Here is a 12,814-nt window from a genome sequence, read left to right on the forward strand (position 1 = left end):
AATTAAGTGCATGTTCTGACGAATGAAAAAACATTCATTTATTTTTTGTTATAAGTTGAGTGGTACGAAATATAAAATATAAATAAATTGGATAAATTTAGCAAAGTAATATAAATTTCTTAAAGTTAGTATTAATCAAATAGGCAATTATATCAATTATATTTATATTAATTGTAATAAGCGTTTACTTTTTTGGTATTGGTTTGGTGTTATACCTACTATATTTTTCTTTTAGAGTTTTATCTGTTTTTACTTCTTGTGTTCTTTTATTTGGAAATGAAAGTAATAATCTCGCTTATAAAACTAAAAATATTAACAAAACTAAACAAATCCACTACTAAATTTATTTTTGATAAAAAAATACATACACGGTGTCCCAATATTCCCTGGACATAGAACTACTACGTATTTTTGGAATCAAAATAAGTTCATTGGACACGATTTACCTCTATAAAAAAGTACTTCGTTTGTCCGCTAGAGGGCATCAAACTTTAAAAAAATGAACACATTTTTTCAAATATTTTAAGAACCGTTATTCCGATTTGAATGAAATTTTGGAAGTCTCTGTTTTGCTAAGAGCTTTAACATTTGGCGTTCACAAAAATCAAGAAAAAATAAGGGAAGGGTGAAAACTACCCCCACACCTATATAAATTTTAGTTAAATATTTTCCAACTTCATCGCCAACAGATTTTCTTTTCGTAAAATGGCCCTCTAGTATTTACTACCTTTTGTTGTCTCTTGTAAAAAAAACGCCACATCGCATAGTTTTTGTGAAAAACTTTTTTGAAGAATTTATTTTTTCAAAGCACCTACAAAATATGCAGGGTGTTCCAACATTTCGTGGACATAGAACAACTACTGGTTGTTAAGTTAATTGCACAGAATTTATCTTTATACAAAAGTGCTTCATTTGTCCGTTAGAGGGCATCAATCACAGATAAACCCCAACATTAATTAATTTTAAAATTATTAATTTTTCTATGCTTTTTATGAAGCTTATCGTCAAGTACAATTTGCGATACTAACATAAAATTCCATTATTTCGACAATTAATGACATTAAGATTATGATAGCATAATAGATTTTATGCGCCTCCATAACTTAATGTGACAAAATACATTTTATGGAAGTCAGCTTTGGAAAATTAATTTTTCTCCTCAAAAAGTATGCAGGGTGGCGATTTTTTACAAAAAATATAGTAAATACTAGAGGGACCATTTTACGAAAAGAAAATCGGCCGTCGGTGGACTTGAAAAATATTTATACTAAAATTTATGTAGGGGTATGGGCTCGGGTATGGGTAGTTTTTACCCTTCCCGTACTTTTTCTTGAATTTTACGACAGTCAAATGTTAGAGCGCTTAGCAAAACATAGACACCCAAAATTTCATTCAAATCGGAATAACGGTTCTTAAAATATCTGAAAAAATTTGTTTATTTTTTTAAAGTTTGATGCCCTCTAGGGGACATTTGGAGCACATTTGTATAGAGATAAATTGTGTCCAATGAACTTATTTTGATTCCAAGAATACCGTATGATCGAATAAAAACGGCGTCAGCGATGGCTATGAAATGAAGATCGCTGTCATTTTATATGTAAATTTATATGGGTTTTATATGTAAATTTATATGGGAAATGTCATTGATCGTCATTTCCCAGCCAACTGGACGCCGTTTTTTTTCGATCATACGGTACGTAGTTCCATATCCACGGCATATTGGGACACCCTGTATATTAACCATGAATGCTTCTCGATATTTGTTACATGACTCGTCAAGAGTACGTAATTACCGTAATTCGTAATATAAAAGATATTTTTCTTATTAATTCCAATTTAATTCATACAACAAATCTCTTATCAGTAAGGTCAGAAAGTCAATCTTAAAAATTTGAGCTATTTTTATAACGGCGATTAAATTTTTAAGTTGCATTACATAATGATTATAGTTAAATGATATTTACATGTCTGGTAAAGATGACCTGTAAAGCCAGTATTCAATTTAAATATATCTAATCAATATACCTATCAAATAAAGTAATCAAATTTATTTTATATTTTTTAGAAAAAAATGTTTTCTTCGTTCGTTCCTATAGGGTGTGTCCATTAATTAAGGCTACCAACGCAAAAACGGCCTAATCCAAAAAATTTGAACTGAATGATATTTATTTTATTAAATTCATTTTGTATCTAAATAAAAATAAAAGTTTTAAGCTACAAAATTTGCTTCCTTAATAGTTTTCATGTAATTATCTATATTGGCCTACAAACTTTGCAAATAAACTCATAAAGAAAAACGGCCTAATCCACACATCACATTTTTTTTAGTAATCAACATTTATTATACAAATAGTTATTAAAGTTTATTAAGTCTAAATTTTAGTTCATTAGGTTTTTAGGCAAATATTTGCAGCAAAATATCAAAATATTGTTCGAAAATTAAACTAGTAGCGTTATTGTCACTAAACTTTATTCCAAGTTTTCTCAAAGCGAGCTTTTTGGGGCTAGGCCGTTTTTGCGCTGGTAGCCTCAAGTGTAAATTATGGCTAAAAATATTAGTAAATATTTAAACATTACTTAACTATACCCTATACAATGTATGTTTTTTATTACAACTTTTTAACTTTTATTTACATTTAATAGTTTTCTAGCCGTTACAATGTATTATCGCAAACACGCCAAAATTATCTTCAATCACTTCGAATACATCACATTTAAACACTGTAATATCAGCACTCCCAGTTTTATTATAGATATAAAATAATCTTTGCAGACGATGATAAAGAATTTCTTATCCATGATATTAAGTCATTAAAATAGTTTTCCTTCGTTAGTATTTTAGTATATTGGAAATTTACAGGTCTTTAATCCTATAATCATCACTTAATTGAATTTAACTGAAATTATATTCCAGTTTTAAAATCGGGATTTTGATATCGGGTTTACAAGAAACAATACGTAACCATATTCGATATTTAAGTGTAAAAGATAAAAATAAAAAGCTATTAAACTGATTAATTTTAATTAGATTTCTACTACTACTACACAAGTAACAGTAAAATTAAATTAACATTGTAAATAGTAACGAGCAAATGTAAGACCAAGGCTAAAACTTAATAATATAGTACTCCCTTGGTCTTGCTTTTGCAGAGTCCAGTGTTGCAAGACTTGTAACGCCGGGACCCCATTAGCCAACACCCAACGTGATGCCACGCGATGCCACGCTTTGCGACGTGGGAATGGGTGTACACATTAGGTAACACGTGTTAACACGCCTGAATTTTTTATTACAGTTAAAAAAGTTATCAGTAGGGTTACGAAAATATACTAGAAGCTTTGCTAGAAGTATCGATACCCATACCGATATCCGATATTAGATTATAATCACAATACCAATATATTCAGAATCGAATATCGATAATTAATAAGATCAATCTTTTGTTACCTATTTGTTCTGGTTCTATTTTGTTATATCTGATGTTGAATCGATTCAAAATATCGATTTATTTTATTTTTGGGACATCCCTACATCAACTACAAAAGTAGATAGCTGCGGGACTAGAGAGGCAAGCGGAGGACAACACGCCGTAACACACATCGGTTAGATCTGGGACTGACGAATCGCCCATCACACGTGTGATAGCGTGTTATGGCGTCGGATGGCGTGGCGTGTTGCCTAGTGAGTACGCAACATACATATGTATTTAAATGGGAAAACATACGCACAGATCTTCACGACGTGGGGTAGCATGGCATCGCGTCGGGTGGCGTGTTGGCTAATGGGATCCGGGCTTAAGTCTTACAATTTTTAATAGATTTTTACTACAGGCTCTTTCTATCAAATGTCAATAACGACTATCGGGCTTCTAAGGTCATGGCAGACGTTTTTGAAAGTAACAAAAATTATCTAATTTTAAAAGTATTTTAGTATAAATCTGTTTGAGTTATTCATCTTATTCGACACGGAATATTGTAGCCACACGATTAGATTTTTAGAAATTGTGAGTGATGGGATCGTTGGAGAACTACTAAAGCTACAATTTAAATTATTTTCATATGATACAGAGTGTCCCAAATAAATAAATATCAAAGTTGTATTTTTTAAATATAACACCCTGTATATTATTACATTTTTAGTTTCTACAATTAAAATAAAGCTAAACTCGAATTTTTTATTTTTCTATTATTAGTGGCGTAGCAAGGCGAGGGCGGAGGGGGCGGTCCGCCCCGGGCGGCGTCCGTCCAAGTACCTGCGGGGCGACAAAAAAGTGTTACAAAGGCGACGGATTGACTCTGTAGGGGCGGCAAACCTCTCTCCTAGAGGCTCTCCGCTCCGGGCGCCCCTAACCCACGCTACGCCACTGTTTAAAACTTTACGGTGTTTTTAATAGTTTTTTTTTTCATTATAGAATGACGTAAAAACATTTAATATAACGATGTGAACTAATTTTTATTCGAAAATATATTTTTGTCACAATAATTTTCATTGATTTTTCCGGGTTTAGAAGAGCCGAAATGTGATAGGAAGATAAAAACTACATATTTTTGTTTGATTAATAAGTTGCTATAATTTTTCTATATTATATTTATATTATTAACTTTTTCCGCAGAAATGTATCATAAGGGCGGTGTAATAGAAAATCTTCTGTTGGTTTTTGTGGTTTATTTATTAAAGAAACAAATAACAATATATATAATCATTAAACAAACTATCAACTAATCAGGACAAAAATAGAGTGGCTTGTTACATCTTCTTGCTTAATATTACCACTACTAATAATACAGAAAACAGTGTTGCCACCGTTAAAGACCAGACAGGTTTGTAGTTGTATATTGGGTTACATACATTAACACCCTCCCGCAAACCTGGCTATTCTTTAATACTTAAACTTTTAACAAAATAGGAAAACTTTTCATAACATAATGACTTTGAAAAACGTCTGCTAGTTGTTCATTTGTACAAACATATTTTACGTTAATAATTCCATTATTTATTAAATCTACAACAAAATGAAATTTTACATCAATGTGTTTACATCGTTTGTTATTTTCAAAATTTTCAAGTAACTTTATAGTACTTTGATTATCTTCATACAATGAAATTGGTATAGAAATTGAAATATTCAACTCATCTAACAAATTTTTAATATATATCAGTTCACAAGAAGCAGCGCAAACAGCAACAAATTCTGATTCAGTACTCGAAAGAGTGACTATCGTCTGCTTTTTGGAACTCCAAGATATCAAACTATTAAATAACTTAAAACAATAACCAGTTACAGATTTTCTATCTGAAGAATCATTTGCCCAATCTGCATCAGTATAACAAATTAATTCTTCATCCGAGTAACTAAAATATAGCTTATAGTTTATGGTCGACTTTAAATACTTTAGAACTCTTAACAGATGATGAAAGTGTTCATCTGTAGCATAATCTTGAAATTTGCTAAAATAACTTACACTAAAACAAATGTCAGGTCTTGATCCCATCATTATATACATTAAACTACCTAAAAGTTCTTTATATGGTAATTTAGTTTTTAAAAGTTCATCAAGATTTCTTTTTAAATTTAAATTCTTTTCAATAGGTGTCTTAAAATTTCTACAATTCTCAACATTGAAACGTTTAACTATCTTTTCAATTGCTAATGTTTGATCTATTGTTATAATTTTATTCTTAATATCTCTTTCAATTCTAATTCCTAAGAAATTGTATTGATCACTTAATTTGTTCATTTTAAATGTTTTAATTAATTTAGTTTTCAAATCGTTTAAGAAATTCTCATCACTGCAAGCTATTAAAATATCATCTACATAAATCAACAGATAACATTTTAAGCTTCTATCAAAATAATTATATAAACAATAATCTGATTTTGATCTCTTAAATTTTAAATTAACCATAAAACTATTAAATCTATCATTCCATGCTTTAGGTGCTTGTTTAAGACCATAAATCGCTTTATTAAGTAAAATTACTTTATCTTTGTCTTTTTCAGAAACTTGTAGCCCTTCTGGAATTTTCATAAATACTTTCTCTTTTATTTCACTGTTTAAAAACGCATTTTTCACATCAAGTTGTACTAAAAATAAATCAAATTTATTACATATTGACAATAAAATTCTTAAAGTAGAAAGTCGTGCCACTGGCGCATGAATTTGATCATTCAAATAATATTGCTCGAAACCTCTTGCAACTAGGCGTGCTTTATAAACTTTTTCACCTTCTTCGTTTTCTTTAATTTTAAACACCCATCGATTACTTATTATTTCTTGATCTTTTTCCTTTTTAACTAACTGCCATGTATTATGTTCTTTGAGTGCATTAAGCTCTTCTTCAATTGCTTTGTTCCAATATTGCCATTGCGTACTTTCTTTAGCATCACTATAAGAAGTTGGGGTATCACAAAACTCACCTAACAAAGCCATACGGTTAAAATTTACTTCATAATCTTCTAACCTTCTTGGTAATTTTCTTTCTCTTTTTGGTCTTGTATATTCATTATTCTCAATTATATTTTCATTTCTTTGGTCACTTTCAATAAACTCTTCTTGTTCTTGATCTTCAATCTCTTCATTATTCTCATTTTCATTTTCATCACTATCACTATCAATTTCTGGTAATTTTCTTTTAAAATAATATTCCTGTTCATTAAAAACAACATCCCTTGAAACAAATACTTTCTGCTCTTCCACATTCCACAATCTATAACCTGTAGTCGTATAACCAATCATAATAGATTTTTTTGATTTCTCATCAAATTTATTTCTAAACTGTGTAGGGATATGCACATATGCAACACATCCAAATACTCTCATATTTTTTATATTAGGTTTTGAGCCATTCCATAACTCTGCAGGTGTTAAATTATTTTCATTAGCATTACTCGGACTTCTATTTAAACTGTATGCTGCAACTCTTATGGCCTCACTCCAAAAAACTTTCGACAAGTTTGCTTCCTTTATCATAGCTCTAGCCTTTTCTACCAAACTTCGATTAAAACGTTCTGCTTTCCCGTTTTGTTCAGGCGTGTATGGATTTGTAAAGTCAATAAAAGTTCCATTTGTTCTGCAAAAATTTTTAATTTCTCCTGAAATATATTCTCTGCCATTATCACATCTAAGAACAGAAATTTTTGAACTAAATTTTGTTTGCACCATTTTCACATAATCAACAAAACAGTCAAACACTTCACTTTTTGCTTTAATAATATACACAATCACAAAATTAGAATAATCATCTATAAATGTAACAAAATACTTGCCATTATCATGACTTGTCGGAGTAATAGGACCAGCCACATCACTATGAACAATTTCAAGAACTCTTTTTGCTTTTGACCTTGTACCAAACTTCAATCTAGTCATCTTACCACTAACACAAGACTCGCAAAAATCAACTTTTCCAATTTTAACATTTTCAATACCATTTACCATTTTATTTTTAATTAATTTTTCTAAATTCGAATAGCATATATGACCTAATCTTTTATGCCATATTTTAGTTACATCATTTTCTGTTTCTGTATTTAAACATTCTACATTTTGAACTCTAAAACTTATTTCGTACAAATTATTTCGATATCCTAAACCTATTAAAATTTTATTATTATAAAGACAAACCTGTCCATCTGCAAAGACTACTCTTATACCTGCCATTTCTAAACGTTTGACAGATAACAGGTTTCTCCTTAAACTCGGAACATAAAAAACATTTTTCACAGTACATTTTACCTCTTTTCCGTAAACATTACTATACATATTTATATTACCTACACCTGTAGCTATCATAAAATTGTTATTCTTTGCCACTGCAATATTTATAGGATTTTTTAAATACATAAAATCGCTGAAAAAAGACTTGTCACTTATTAAATGATCTGTACACCCAGAATCAATATAAAACAAAAGTTTATCTGTACTTACAGTTTCATTCTTATTTGCTTGATTTGTCATAAAACATATATTTTGTCCACCTTGTACATCACTTTGCACTTCATTTTCTGCATATTGTCCATCAGGCTGTCCATCAGGAAAATTTTGTCTGCCCTGTCCATTTCCTCTAAATCCACCTCTTGAACCTCTCATTACACCTCTTGGACCTAATCTCTGATTGTTGATAAAACCTCTATTGTAACTTCTAAAAGCACTTCCTTGTTGACCACCTCTTTGGAAATCACCTCTATGCCCTCGATTTGACCTACAGTCCCTTTTGAAATGTCCACGTTTGCCACAAGTATAACATAAACCTTGATTGGGTATTGTATTGTTAAAAGCTGCTGGCTTTGCGTAACTATCGCTATTATCATTTACAGATTTTCTTCTCTCTACCTCAGCACGAAGTTTGCTTTTAACAAAATCTACTGTCAAATTATCTGCTGGTACACTTTCTATTATATTTACTATTGTCTCTAGGTTTTTAGGCATAGCTAGTAATAATGTGCACACAATGTCTTGTTCCTTTAAATCTACCCCGCTAGCCTCCAATTGACGTACCACTAGGTCAAATTCACTTAAAAATTCTTCTAATTTAAAGATATCGCTCAGTTTCATAGACATAAATTTTTTTCGTAACATCAACTGTCCTGGAATGCCCCTTTTTTCGTATCTTTCTTTCAAACTTTTCCACATACCATAGGCTGTCTTGTCATCTCTTACGATTTCAATCTGGCTATCATGTAAACACTGTATTATTAAACTTTTACATTTATTGTCCTTTTTTCTTGCTTCTTCCCTCTTCTTATCATCATTATAATCATCTTCCTTAAATTCATTAATTATAAACTCATAAACATCCTTTTCTTCTAATAATACGTTCATCCTGAATTTCCATGTATAATAATTTGACCCTGTTAACAATTCTACGTTGAAATTATTTTTGTTACTTTCCGCCATTTTTTTCTTTAAAGCCTTCTCTTCAAGATTCGATGATATTTTTAAATTGTTTCGGATTTCCACAGTTTTTTAGAGTTCTGGGCCCATAACCTGTTGGTTTTTGTGGTTTATTTATTAAAGAAACAAATAACAATATATATAATCATTAAACAAACTATCAACTAATCAGGACAAAAATAGAGTGGCTTGTTACATCTTCTTGCTTAATATTACCACTACTAATAATACAGAAAACAGTGTTGCCACCGTTAAAGACCAGACAGGTTTGTAGTTGTATATTGGGTTACATACATTAACATCTTCAATACTTCGAAGTTTTCCATAGTATTCCCAACTTTTTTACATACTTTCGGTTTGGTTTTACTTGGTTTGGTTGTAGTCAGTGGCGGATACAGAGGGGGCGCCCATGGGGCCCGGGCCCCCTTAAAATCTGTAAATTGGGTTAAATATTAGGCTTTTGGGTTAAAAATGGCGCTCTAAAAGGCATATTTTGCATTATTTTTTGGGCCCCCCCCCCTAAAATAAATTTCTGTATCCGCCCCTGGTTGTAGTGGGTTTAGTTGGTTTGGTTTGGTTGTTTTTTTAAGGTTTGGTTTGGTTTAGTTGTCGTTTTTATGCTTTATTGATTTTTTTTTAAATTTTCGCATTTATTGACCATAGCGATATTAAGTTGTTAAAAATAGATATTATTCATTGATCTGTGTCAAAGGTCGGGTAGAAGATCACTGCATAGTGGTGAAACAACACATTTCCGTGGATTTTCATTTTTGTTGCGGTGCTTAAAAATAAGTCTACAATATAAAATAATATTAATTTTTTATATATCTCATTTCGTTACTTCTAAACCATATTCAAAAAATGGAAACAGCGCATTTCCGCGGAAGTTCATTTTCGTATTATAGTAGTTACAAAGACGTCTAAAATATGAAATAACATTAATTTTTCATGAATGTCATTTCGTTACTTTTAAACCGCATTCAAAAAATGGTGACGCATTTCCGCGGCAAATTTTTTTCTGTATTCCATAAATATGTTCTTATTTTAATATAACAATTGTCAAATATATAGTGTTTATTTTTTTAATTATCAATTTTATCGGGGGATTTTAATAATATTAAACGAAAACCTAAATCCACAATAGTTATTATTATTATAAAATAGATATAATAATATGATAGATTATATTATATATGCATAGATTAGATCTTATATTGTGGTCCTTTTCTGATCCTTAGGTTACATTGTCCAATTCTCCTGATAATGTTCTAAATATAGTATATCCAACAAGAGGATAATATAGTAGAGTGACAGTCTTGTCTTTTAATTTACAGAAAAATTGTATTTTTTGTCAATTTTTCCGTTGTCTCTCGAAATCTTCATTTATCGTTGGTATATCTCATTTCGTTACTTCTAAACCATATTCAAAAAATGGAAACAGCGCATTTTCGCGGAATTTCATTTTCGTATTATAGTAGTTACAAAGACGTCTAAAATATGAAATAACATTAATTTTTCATGTATGTCATTTCGTTACTTTTAAACCGCATTCAAAAAATGGTGACGCATTTCCGCGGCAAATTTTTAACATTGAAAATGTTTCTGTTATCCTATATAAGGGAGCCCAAATCGAATTAAAATGCTACATTTGCCACACCATGACGTCAAATATACAAGGGTATAGGAAATCTCGTCGCAGCGGCGGCAGTCGGCCAGCGCGCGCAAAAACCATTACATCGCTAATTGTTTATTGATATATCTTTATTAGTTTAAAAGCAAAACATATGGGGTTTGCTTTGATACTTTGTCAAGACATAAGCGAAACTTTTAAATTGTTTCTTTTTTTCATTTAGGCCTTCGTTTTTCGTTAAATGAAAGTTATATTAAAAAAAAATCTATTTTTAAACCAAATTTTCGCATGACTGAAATGATTATTCATGTTTAAAGTTTTTTTTGGTCATAAGCGCTAATGGAAATGTTTTTTTGCAAATAATTATAAAAAATTACTCCCTACGAAGACTTTATTGTGTACTGGATCAAAAAATAAGTATTTGTTTTCTCTATACGGTGGTATTAATATATCGATTTTTGATGATAGTGCCTTTTTACCCTGTTTAATTTTGTACTACTTTCGGAATAAGGGTCCCCATATCATGTACTGTGATGTACTGTACTTCCATCCCTGAAAAATTCAGCTTGTGACACCGAAGTGAGAGGTAACGTCAAAATAAGCTTTAATCTACCTACATCATCATAGGTAGGTGTAGGTACTCTAGGTAAATTCTACCTAGACAGTAGCTGAACTAGCTGACAGTAGTAATTAATTTGTTATCCGATAAGTAGTTGTCATTATATAAGTTTAATCGTCTTATACCTCCTATAACGGTAGGTTTTGGATTTTTCCTGATTGGTTTGTTAAACAAAAATATACTGGGCATATAAATGTCTGTTACAGGTTAATTCGTTAAAGAAATATGTTACACACATATTATTTTAATAATAATAGTATAATAGTAATGGCTATATTATGTTATAACACATTATTGAATTAACAATTGAAAACAGTATTGAATGTACTTATTTTAACCAATGCATTGTTTTGTTTTTTTAATCTCACAAATAAGAAATATTTTATAGTTTTTATTATAAAAAACAGTGATTATACAATTTATTTACACCCCTTACACTGTTTTCTGTAAGGGGTGTAACCAGGAGTATATTTCGTAACCTTTTACGATATAAGAGGGCACAAAGTGTTTTATTACTTAATGCTTAAAATTTAATAATATATTTGTACATAAAATAAAATAGACTAGAAAGTCAATTAATTAATATTGACGTAATTACTAAATAAGTACAAGATTTTTTTTCTAATTATTTTAGTGTATTTTTAGTCACCGAATTATAAAGGAGAGATATCCAACCATTGCATTATTTTACTCACAAATAAATGTTTTATGGTTTTTATTATAAAACAACGATTAATTTATTATACACCCCTTAACCCAAACACTCCAAGGAGGATATTTCGTGACCCCGTATTTAAAGTGGACAAGGTTTATTAGTCAATGTTTTAATTACCCAGCGTCTTTAATAAAAATCTAATGTAATTTTTCATAGAAATGATCTGACATGAAAAGCAAATTTTATCAAAAAACTTTTTGATTATCTACAAGGAGTAAACCGCTGACAAATGTCTGTATACTAATGCCAAAGTAATGCCAAAAATACAAATTAAATACCAAAATTTCTCATATAATGCCCCACTAATGCCAAGCTGATTCCAATATAATACCACTAATACCACGAATAATATGTAACACATTTGTTTCACGAATTAACCTGTAACAATACTGGTAGGTACGTGCACAGATTTTTTCCTAGGTAACTTAAAAGTCGTTAAAAAGTCTAATTATATTTAAAGAAGATATAATTCCAACAAATTACATTATAAGGCCAATAATGCACAAGTAATACCATTAAAATTTTAGCGTTTTTAACTTGTGTAACATATTTCTTTAACGAATTAACCTGTAACAATAGTGGTAGGTACGCGCACAGATTTTTTCGCTAGGTAACTTATTAAGTCGTTAAACAGGCCTATAAAAGCTATAACAACATAGGTAACTAATATTTATAATTTAATTCGAGTTTTAATCTCAAATAATAAATGTTTTTACTGGTGTATTTCTGAAGTGTTCATTATTAAAAGTAGATATTCTTCAAGTTATGCGAAGTAATAAGTAATGTTTCCGGTGAGACCGCGTATATGTCACCGGATTCTGGTTAGTATAAAGACTTTTTCTATAGAAAGAGTTTTTTCTATATTTTCCTTTCAAAATAAGACTAATTTCTTCTTATTCTTTTAAATATTACAGTGTTTCTTTTTCCTAAAATGTTATACTTAATTTTCGCTTAAAAT

At 30.2% G+C, this 12,814-nt stretch overlaps 1 protein-coding gene and 1 long non-coding RNA gene across 3 annotated transcripts in view; both read left to right on the forward strand.

The window, feature by feature from the left end:
- Positions 1–12,814, forward strand: part of LOC115876014 (carbonic anhydrase 2) — a 134,143-nt gene that overhangs the window by 71,471 nt on the left and 49,858 nt on the right. The gene's annotated exons all lie outside the window — the stretch shown is intronic.
- Positions 1,958–9,187, forward strand: LOC115876028. Its single transcript, XR_004049083.1, has 3 exons — positions 1,958–1,971; positions 2,066–2,097; positions 8,961–9,187. It is a non-coding gene; the product is annotated as an uncharacterized LOC115876028 (long non-coding RNA).

This window comes from Sitophilus oryzae, unplaced genomic scaffold (assembly GCF_002938485.1).
Source record: "Sitophilus oryzae breed Bouriz unplaced genomic scaffold, Soryzae_2.0 scaffold_1058_pilon_pilon, whole genome shotgun sequence".
Classification (NCBI taxonomy): Eukaryota; Metazoa; Arthropoda; class Insecta; order Coleoptera; family Curculionidae; genus Sitophilus; species Sitophilus oryzae.